Genomic DNA, 8660 nt, shown 5'->3' with positions numbered 1-8660 from the left:
TGAAATATTTTTAGGAGGTAAAAATTTTTGTATAAAAATATTGTCAAAATGTTAAAAGAACTGGAGTAATAGCACATTGGGTAGGTTCTACGTCTTTCACGTGGACAACCCAGGTTCAATCCCCAATATCGCATTTAGTCCTCCAAGCTCAACAAGGCTAATTTCTTATCACAAAGCCTGGAGTAACCCCTGAGCCCCAAAACAAATAATAAAAAAAATCAAACTTCCTAAAATAAATCAGAAAAAAATACCACAGAAAATAAGATAGATTCAATGTAACAATATTATAAAACTACATTTTAGGAATTCTTTGACATCCCTACCATAATTCCAATGACATTTCAAGTCAAGAGAACAGAAGTTCTGCAATTTTTATGAAATTACCAAAGACCACCTAATCAACACATTTCTGAGAAAAAGAAAATATTATGCACTTAATATAAATATATATTGGGATAATATAGTCATATATCTTTTATAGTGCAATATATTACATATATTGATAAACTCATGTACGCATATGTAGAATCAATAGTAGGAAAATCATATATTTATAGATGATTCATTTACTACAAAAAAGCCAAAGATTACACCATAGTAAAAAGGTAGATTCTTCAACAAATATTTCTGAATAAACTAAATAGCCACATTTAATTTAAGCTGAACCACTTCTCACACTTTACATTTAAAAAAATAAAATGAATCAGCAATTTTATTCTCAAAATTTGAAACATTAAAATTCTCAACACATGAGAAACTTTCCTATATGTGGATGTACATGGAATCTATTATGTTGAATGAAATAAGTCAGAGGGAGAGAGATAGACACAGGATAGTCTCACTCATCTATGGGTATTAAGAAAAATTAAATACATTACTGTAATAAGGCCAGAGACAATAGAGTTAAGGGCTGGAAAGGCCGGAATGATCGGCTCACTATTTAAAGCTCACCACAAAGAGTGGTGAGAGCTGTTGGGAAAATAACTACACTAACAACTGACATGACAATATTAAAGAATGAGAGAAGTAGAATGCCTGTCGCAAATACAGGCAGGGGTGGAGGGGGGGTATTGGTGGTGGGAATGTTGAAGGTGAAGGGGGTATTCTGTTTATGATTGAAACCCAACCACAAACATGCTTGTAATCATGGTGCTTAAATAAAGATTTATAAAAATATTCTCAACATATGGATCAACATTGCCTTAATTGTAATATTTGGAAATTCAACTCAACCATCACAAAATAAATAAGCAAAATAACTGAAATGACATCAAGCTAAAAAGCTTTGTACAAGAAAAGAAGCTACCAAAAAATAAAATCTTCCAACTGAAAGGAAAAAGTACTCATCTATAATATATTTAACAAGGGGCTTGAGAGTAAAAATATTAAGAACTAAAATATGTCAATAATAAATTAAAAATATGGTCAGCACAGCAGGATCAATATTTCACCATACAAGAAATAAAATATATGTGATAAAATCAATGACACAGTGAAAGCACTTTAAAATAACAATGAGGTTTCATCTTCCCCATGAAAACATGGCAATCATGAAAATATCATAAATATAGAGTATTGAATCTTCATACACCATGTGAAATATAAGAAGTTTCACCACAATGTAGAAAACAGTATAAATATCTAGCAAACATATCACAATAATAGAGTTAATATATGAACCAGTAATACTGTTTCTAGGCATTTGGCCAAAGAACATTATAAAACTAATTCCAGAAGATATATGCTCTTCTATATATATTACAGTTTATTTACAATATCCAGGACCTAGAAACAAACCAAGCACACAATAATTATAAATAAAGAGCTCATATTCACTTTTTATTGGGTGAATAATGAAAATATTTTATTGGGTAAATAATGAAAATATTATATAAACAATAGAAACATATCCAACTATGAGAATAATGAAATATTCCTTTTACAACTCATATGTGGGATTACAGGGAACTATCATAAGCAAAATTCAATGAGAAAGATAAATATTGTACGACTGTGTTTTCTTTTGTAATCAAAGACAGCAAAGATAAGATAAAAATCAACCAAACAAAGATATCTTGCATTACTAGTGAACTGAGGTTACCTGAGTTTGGAAAATAGATAATCAGAATTTTGAAGATGTGTCCAGTAGACTGTGATAATGGGATTTGGTATGATATCATGTATTTTATTAGGTTTGGAAGAGTTCGCCAGAAACAAAGAACTGTGTAGTATGACTTTCTTTTAGGGGTGGGGTTTGGGCCACACCCAAATGTGTTCATGAACAACCTTAATGCTGTGCTTCAAGAGTAATCCATGGGGTTCCCAGTGAAATATATATTGTATCAAAATTTCTAAGCTGTGTCATTGTATGTATGCAAAGCACCTTGCCATGACTTTTGTCTCTGCTACCTATGTCTGAATTAATACAAATAAATATGTCTATATAAATGTAGAATATAAATATATACATATGCAAGTAATATAAATGCATAAACAACATAGATGATTTGATCCTAAAGTCATCATTTCTAATAAATACCAAATGCATGTGAAAAATAGGTCAAAAAAGGTTTAAAATGATCATGCAATGTATCAGCAGATATGTCTTTGAAATGTTTATTCATAATTATTTTTTGTTGTTTTTGGCCCACACTTGGTGATGCTCAGGAGTCACTCCTGCTATGTGCTCAGAAATCGCTCCTGGCTTGGGGTCCATATGGGATGCCGGGGGATAGAACAAGGGTCTATCCTAGTTCAGCCATGTGCAAAGCAAACTTCTTATCGCTGCACCACCACTTCAGCCCCCATAATTAATATTTTTGAAAAAGACATTAATTGAAAATCCTTTTTATAAGGCTACTTCACAATTTATGTTAACGGTTATACTCATTATCAAATCAGTAACTCATTTCAAGGAGGCAAAATCTATTAGAATAACATTTAAAGAAAAAAGATCCCATCATTGTAAGCACAATAGTGAAAAATACTTTGCGTTGTCTTCAATTATTAAAATAATCAAAGGTTAAAGTGCAAATGTAATTGTAAAAACAAAAGATATAATTAATATGCCCTTGGAATATTAGCATCAAAATTTACTGATAGATTTTGTTGATGTAAAAATACAATACCATAAATAGAGCATTAAATTTCTTTAGAATGTAATAGTTTATATATTTATGTAATTGTTATAAATTTTAGTTACTAATTAATTGTATCCATTGTAGAAGAATGCACATCAATTCTTTTTGTTACATTGAATAGAATTTATTAAAATAATTAATATTAATATTAAATCATATTAAAATAACAAATAACAATTGTTAAAATAATAATTATTAACAATAACATCTTATTCTTTAGAAATTTTTGAATAAACATCTTGAAGAGGGTAAAATAAAGTTTGATCATTGAGTCCATATCAATATTAATCCAACAATATATGGAAAATAAAGATAAATTAAAGCCCACTGTCTTTAAAAAACTGTTACTTACCATTACTTTAATTACTTAAATTACCACTACACCAAATTATGTGACCACCAGAGACACATGCTTTATCATAAAAAATTATAGTTGTGCTATAAAGCCATCTCTTCTTTATATTAGAATTCTACTCTGTTCTCTCACATTGATGTGCATTTCTCTTTGCATGTAAAATGCATATCCAGCACACACTCATTTAAATTTAGAATTACCTCCAGGTCAAATCTCCTGTTACCCAGGATTTACTTGTTCTCCTGCTAAGCAAAAATCTTCCTGACTCAGAAGAACTCAGTTGGAGCTATAGTTTTCCTTGAACCTGAGTAATGCCACATCTAAAGCTATTCCAGTTTAAGAACAGCATAGAGTTGAATTATTTGTGTCTGGCTAACTAAGGCAAACTCTTACTTATTTAATAACGAGGATAAATGTCTTATTAAATATTTAGCAAAGGTTATCAAACCACGCTTCTTTCTTGGTATTTTGGATCAAAGAACAGTAGGTTTGTTGGCAACATGACAAGAAGTAAGATGATGAATGATTTATAATTTCTAAGCAATTGGATTTTCTACTTAATGGTTTTAGAAAGAACAGGGAAAAAAGGGTATACTGCAGACTAATTAATTCCAAATGAAGAATAAGATTCCCTGTAGGCTAGTCCCCTGAGGTAACTCCTCTCTATTAATATACCAAAATGAAGAAGTCAAGAGGTTGAGAGAAGGGTAAGTAAAGTGTCCTTTCTTTGGACCGACCTCTGGTCCAGTATTGGTTTCCATAAGTATTCTTGAAAAACACTGGTTTGTTTATTTTTAATAGATATAGTTATATTTTCTATCATATAACAAGTCTGATTTGGGCCAAAAATTTTTTGTTGTTGTTTAAGGAGAGACTCAACAAATGGTGTACAGAAATTAGATCTGGTTCTGTGCTCAAGGGTCACTCTTGTCAGAGTCCAGGGGACCTTATATAATCCTAGGGCTCATAGCCTAGTATAAGCAAGTGCCTTACCTCTTTCCAAACCCAGTTTGATTCTGTGAATTATAGACATTTAGATTATTTTTCTCTCCCATCCCTGACTTTCTTCAAGATCAAAATTATTTTATTTGTTCCTTGATCATGTTAATCTTTGTTCTACATTAATGATGTAATAGTTACCAATATTAAGAGGTTTTGAAGAGGGCAGGTTAGGACATGTATTTCCTTGACAATGAATTTCAATAAATGTCATAAATCAGTTTGTGATCTGAAAAGAGCTTAACACTACCATCCAGGAACAGACAAGGAACAGACTATGTAAAATAGCCCAAGTCAAGGGTCAGAAGCTTTTTGTTTGTTTGTTTTGTTTTTGTTTGTTTGTTTGTTTGTTTTTTGGCCACACTCGTTTGATGCTCAGGGGTTACTCCTGGCTAAGCGCTCAGAAATTGTCCCTGGCTTGGGGGGACCATATGGAACACCGGGTGATTGAACCGTGGTCCTTCCTTGGCTAGTGCTTGCAAGGCAGACACCTTACCTCTAGCTCCACCTCAATGGTCCCTCAGAAGCTTTTAATGCCCAATTAGGGACCATTCAGCAATACAAAGACTCTGATAAGACTGAATGCAGACCACAAGTTCTTAATTAGAGAGCAAGAGATTCTTATCTTCCAGAGGCCAAGGCCAGAGCAACTTGTCAAGTACCTGTGACATCATCTTTGAGAGAAAAAAAAAATAGGTGAGTGGTGATTCACTCTACTCTGAGATTTCTGCATCACATTTTACAGTCTGAAATTTCTTTCTTCTTTATAGAACCTTCCTTTCTCCCCACCCCAGCCCCTATCACTGAAGAAGCTTGCATTCGCTCTTGCACTCATTCTTTTAGGCCCCAGCTCTTTTGTAATACAATTTCTCTTCTTTACTATATACTATTTTCCTCCTGAAATTCCTTTCTGGGAGAACGGACAAACCAAGGCATAAGTTAAGACTGAATTTTTCTTTGCTCAAGAACCAGAGTTCTGAATGCATGTTGTTAGGTTTAGTCCCATGTTTCGGAGATTAAGTGAGTCCATGCCTGCTTGGGGCTGACAGGACATAAGTCCTGACTGTGTAGGGGCTCCTGCATATTGTAATGGTTTCTTAGTTTCTTAAGCATGTCATCAATAGAATCATAGTGGACCAAGAACAAGGATGTTAACACTAATGGAGCCACTTCTTCCAGTGCTTCTGTCATCTAGGAAAAAGTGTAATAACAAGTAAACAGAGAAGAGCCTTATTGTCAAAAGAAGTAAATTATGGTGGGAAGAATGCCTGCCAGTAGAGGTTAAAAAACAGCTCCAAAGAGGAGTAAGGGTCTTTTTTTATGCTCAGCATAAATAGAATGACATAACTTTTAATGCATATTCTAAGAGCTATTAGGAAAAATATACATATTCATAAAATATTAGGGTGAGAATGTTAAGGTGCATGCAAAAAACATACACTGCTTATACAGAAAATGGCAAAGCAATATTAGTAAGAGTGTGTTTATTGTTATGTCAATGACTATTAAGAAGACTCAAGGGAGAAAAGATATTTCTGTGCAGTGTGCATAGTACAGGGTAATGAGGTCCTTTTCAGTGCAAAATTATGTTTATATTTTCTTTTTGTTCCAAAAAGATCCAAAGAGTGCAAGTGGAATGCAATGGATCAGATTCTCCAGGTGAAAGATAGTTACAACCTCCAAACTAGAAACCTCAAGTCTGTCTGTTTTAGCTTTTCTAATCTCAGAGTGTTTCACATTTTCTGGGAGTTGGGGGGCAAAAGTGGGGAGGCTGTGAAGTATTGATGTTGCCAAAAGCTAAGGAGATACCCATTCCACTCACCAGCCACAAATTTAACCCCAAAGTACTGTACCCCATAAAATTGACAGTTTAAATGTACAATATTAAGGGTTGCTTTCCTTTTCAAGTATTTATAATTACTTTGAAGAATTATTTGAATTTTTTGACTTGAAAAATCTCTTAATTTTAAATTGCAAGACATAAGTACCAGAAAATATATTGCAGTGGCATAAATTCTCATGTTATATGAAAAGGAACATTTAAAAAGAATAACTCAAGCATGATACTCTCTAGATTCATCTACCTCGCAGAAAATAACATATTGTCATCATTTCTCATAGTGTAGTAGTATTTCATGTTGTATACAAGTCCACCAAAGTTTTTAATCTATTTTGGACTGAATGGGTTATTTCCAGATTTGGGTATTATGAATATTTGTTAAATAATGTTTTTGGACAGTTGAGATAGATACCTAGAAACTAAATTTATGGATCATCTGAAAGTTAAATTCCCAATGTGTTTTTTCTGTTTTGATATTTTTGAAAAATTTCCATATTGTTTTCAAAAGAACTAGACCAGTTTATTTCCCAGCAATAAATATGCATTTCTCTTAATCTAAGCCAATACTGATGATTTTTGTTCTTGTGATATTTATTGGTCCCCTTGTTGTTTTAATTTGCATTTTCTTGATATAAGTTCCACAGATAATTTTTTCTTGGGCCTTTTGTTATTCTCTATTAAGTCAGTCAGGTGGAAAGAAAAGCATGACATCTCTCATTGTGTGATATAAAGAAAAATACAAGTTGAGGAATAACAAATGCACAAAAGCAACATAAATTGAGGGTAAAAAGGATGAGAATGGTAGATGCACAAACTGGTACAGGGATGGGAGGGTGTCTTCTATTGGAGAATGAATGTAGTTGTGGAATACATGAAAATCTATCAGCAGTATTGTAACCCACAGTCCCTAACTAAAATTATTTGAAGTTAATTTAGAAAATTTAGAAAAAATAATTTTCAAGAATTGATTACTAATAATAATAATTTGAGTTATTGAAAATGACTGATCAAGGACATATTCATTTTAGTTAGACCTTTTGTGCCAGGTTTTTTGACCCACACAGGAAAATATTCAAGCGTAAGTCAAAGGAATAAAGCATAAGAAAGAAATTTTATATAAACTAAGGGCATCCCCCTACTAGGGAGTTTCATTTCTACTGAGTTTCCATTAAACTTTTTTATAGTCTTAAATATAAACAGAAAATGTATTAAAGAAGAGTATATACTCAAGAGTCAAAGTGAGAGCATACTAAATGAACAGCCTTGCTTTAAAGTAAAATAAACAGCTTAGTTAATCTGATAAGTACATTAAGCATGTGGGCATACTCTATGGAGAATACTATCAGTTTTCGATAAAGTTATAATTTTTTTCGGTTAAGGAATTAGACAAATTTATTGGATACGAAACATGTATGAATTTAAAAGGAGATGATAAATTTTGAAATAGAAATTTTTTTAAATTTAGTTACCATTCAGATTATGATCATTATTTTCAAGGTCATGGAAAGTGTGCATCATCAAGGCACAGGTGAGAGTGATTTTATTATTCAAATATATCTCCACAAGCTGGCATTTGTTCTTTAGTCACCTGTCTTTAATTTAATCTTCTCTCAGTAACAACCAATATTCAATGAGCATCTTTTCTTCACTACTCTAACCACTTAGGATACTTAAAGTACTTAATGTCTCTATCAATTAACTCTTTTGCAAAACTTCAGGTGTTTCTTACAGGCAAAATATGTATTTACTAGGAAGTGGCAAATTCTGTAGACACAAATTTTTTTTTATCTAAATGGTTACTAATTTTTTTTGTCCTCCAATTCACAATACAGACCAGTGAAAAGGCCTGGGTTGAAGTGTATATGGGGTGCATTTACTGTACCTCCTCTTTCTATAGTCAGTGTAAAGAACACAGCCTGTGGTAAGAATTGGGAGACCTTATCTTTTCTTTTTTTTGATTTTTTAATATATAAAATCCTTCACCAGTGCAACATTCCCATGACCAATATCCCAAGTGTCCTTCCTCCCCACCCCACACAGGCCTGTACTCTAGACAGTCTTTCTACTTCCCTCATTCAGTCACATTTTGTTATGATAGTTCTCAGTGTAATTATTTCCGTGACTTCACTAAACGATCAATGTAGTGAGCTTTATGTCAGGAGCTGGACCCTCCAGTCCTCCTCTATTTTGTCTCTGAGAATCAGTAAACAAAAATTGTTACTAATTTTTACCTAACTTTAACCCAGGTTATCTATGCATCAAACTTATATTGGTGATTTTCCTATCTCATGTAAAACTATCCTCAAATATGGGGCCAGAGAGTTAG

The 8660-nt window shown here is 32.6% G+C and overlaps 1 non-coding gene across 1 annotated transcript; it reads right to left on the bottom strand.

Annotated features, from left to right (window-relative positions):
- Positions 1 to 8141: 8141 nt before the first annotated feature.
- Positions 8142 to 8272, bottom strand: LOC126002682 (small nucleolar RNA SNORA51). The gene has a single exon (XR_007493358.1). It is a non-coding gene; the product is annotated as a small nucleolar RNA SNORA51 (small nucleolar RNA).
- Between the last annotated feature and the right edge of the window lie 388 nt (positions 8273 to 8660).

The sequence above is a fragment of the Suncus etruscus genome, chromosome 2 (assembly GCF_024139225.1).
Source record: "Suncus etruscus isolate mSunEtr1 chromosome 2, mSunEtr1.pri.cur, whole genome shotgun sequence".
Classification (NCBI taxonomy): Eukaryota; Metazoa; Chordata; class Mammalia; order Eulipotyphla; family Soricidae; genus Suncus; species Suncus etruscus.
This window is presented reverse-complemented; position numbering and strand designations above follow the sequence as displayed.